Below are 2482 nucleotides of genomic sequence, written 5' to 3' on the forward strand. Positions count from 1 at the left end.
AATATTTCTTGCCTTTCCCTTCTGGCTTGCAGTGTTTCTGTTGAGAAGTCAGCTGCTAGCCATTCTGGGGCCCCTTATAAGTTACTCCCTGTTTCTCCCTTGCTTGCTTTAGGATTCTCTGTTTGTCTGTGATATTTGCCATTTTAATGATGATGTGTCTTGGAGTGGGCCTCGTTGGGTTCCTCTTGAATGGGACCCTCTGTGCTTCCTAGACTTGTGTGACTTTTTTTCGCTTCCAATTGGTGAAGTTTTCCATCATTATTTTTTCAAACAGGTTCTCTATCCCTTCCTCATCCTCTTCTCCTTCTGGTATCCCTATTATACGGATATTATTATGTTTCAGGTTGTCCTGCGTTTCTCTAAATGCCTCTTCATTCTTTTTGAGTATTATTTCATTTTCTTGCTCTTTCTGGGAGCTTTTTTCTACCTTGTCCTCCAGCTCTCTGATTCGGTCCTCAGCTTCATCTAGCCTGCTTTTGATTCCTTCTACTGTCCTTTTCAATTCATAAATTGTATTCTTCATGTCCTCTTGTCTCTTATTGATAGTTTCTATGTCCTATTTCATGTTGATATAGTTTACAGTAAGTTCCTCATAGTTTTCCTGTAGTGTTTGGTAATTCTCTCTGAGCTCACTGAGCTCATTGAGCTTCCTTAGAGCTGTTGTTTGGAACTCAGTATCCGATAATTTACTTTTACTTGCCTCTATTTCATTTAGTTCTCTTTCTGGGGATTGCTCCTTTCCCTTCAAGTGGGACATATTTCTTAGTCTTCCCATTATTTGTGAGGCTCTTCTCCTTTCCTTCTGTTTCTTAAATTGATCTGTCTTGATTTCCTGATTTTGTGGTGTGAACTCCTATGGTAGGAGACTGCTGGGTTTTTTTTTCTTCCTCTCTGTATCTGCCTCTAATGATGGAGATCTTGACCCTGTCTGACCTTAGGCAGTCAGTTCAAGACTTCCAGGAATCTACTGTCTGTGGCTGCCTCCTTCAGCTATTAGTCTAGTTCTTCTGCACTCAGCAGACTGGTTTAGGGACACCACAGGGCGGGGCCAAGGCCTTCCTGGGGGCGTGTCTATTGGGTCCTCACTTTATTGCCACTCAGAGGAGTGGCCTGCCTGAGCAAGATGGCCGCTGCCGTATGGGGGATGAGTCAGCACCAGGACCCCCTGGCCACTCTCTCAGTTCTCTCCCCAAACCTCCCTCCCCAGTCTCTCTACAGGCGTCTCCAGCCCACTCTACCCCCACCTCTGCTGAAGCCCAGGTAATTGGCTGCAAATAAAAATTTTTGCGTTGGCTCTTTAAATGACTCTGTGCCTCCAGCCACCCATCTCTGGCAGAGAGAACCCCTGCCGCTTTTTGCAGCTTGGCTGTTATCTGTGTACTATTTGGGCTCTGGTGCTGTAGGCTGGAGATCCCCGCTTATGGTTTAGGCCCTGCTCCTCTCAGGGGGATCCAACTGGCCATTTCAATATCCTTCTGGTGCTACCAATCATGGGCACCCCACCCACCTTCTCGAGTCTCTACCGCACTCCTTACCAGTCAGGTTGCACTAAAGCTGATTCTTCTCTCTCCAAGGTTACAAGGCTCCTCTCTCATTATTGTTCAGTTGTCTTTTCTATGTGATTTCTCCACAATTTAGTTGTAATTCCAGGTTGGTCCTGGGAGGAGGTCACTGTGACTTCCACTTGGTCCTCCACCATCTTTGTTCTCCTCTCTCCCCCTTTTTTTTTTTTAATATGGAATGCTTCACAAGTTTACATGTCACCCTTGTGTAGGGATCATGCTAATCTTCTCTGTTTCATTCTAATTTTAGTTTATGTGCTGCCGAAGTGAGCACTGTTTTCTCTTTTTTATCCTAACCACTCTTGCTAAATACATCCATTTGAGTGTTCTTTGCAAGAAAACAATTTTTTGTCTTAATTTTATCCTTTTGTATGATCTTTTCTTTCATAGATTTATGTACTTATTTCCTTGATTTGATTTGATTTAAATCTAATTGCTCTTCTTTTTTCCTAGTTTCTTAAGGTCAAAACTCAGATCATTAACTTTTATATTGAATTTATAAAGGTGACATTGGTCAATAAATTATGTAGATTTCAGGTGTACAATTCTTTTATACATAATATGTATATTGTCTCCTTCCATCATCACTTATTCCCGTTTTACCCTCTTCTACCACCCCTGACCCTCCTTTCACTCTGGTAATCACCATACTTTTTTCATGTCTATGAAGGTTTTTTTGTTGTTGTTATATCCCTTTACCTTTTTCACCCAGCCCCCCTCTAACAACTATCAGTCTGTTCTCTGTATCTGTGAGTCTGTTTTTATTTTGTTTGTTTGTTTGTTTTTATTAGATTCCAATATAAGTGAAACCATATGGCATTTGTTTTTCTCTGACTTGTTTCACTTAGCATAATAATATCCAGATTCATACATGCTGTTGCAAAGGGTAAAGGTATGGGGATTGATTATGGAAGCAGGTG

At 41.8% G+C, this 2482-nt stretch overlaps 1 non-coding gene across 1 annotated transcript; it reads right to left on the reverse strand.

Annotated features, from left to right (window-relative positions):
• Positions 1–1729: 1729 nt before the first annotated feature.
• LOC129075552 (U6 spliceosomal RNA) lies at positions 1730–1836 on the reverse strand. Its single transcript, XR_008529652.1, has one exon. It is a non-coding gene; the product is annotated as a U6 spliceosomal RNA (small nuclear RNA).
• Between the last annotated feature and the right edge of the window lie 646 nt (positions 1837–2482).

Source organism: Pteronotus mesoamericanus, unplaced genomic scaffold (genome assembly GCF_021234165.1).
Source record: "Pteronotus mesoamericanus isolate MK-2021 breed Mesoamerican mustached bat unplaced genomic scaffold, CSHL_Meso_final contig_55, whole genome shotgun sequence".
NCBI lineage: Eukaryota > Metazoa > Chordata > Mammalia > Chiroptera > Mormoopidae > Pteronotus > Pteronotus mesoamericanus.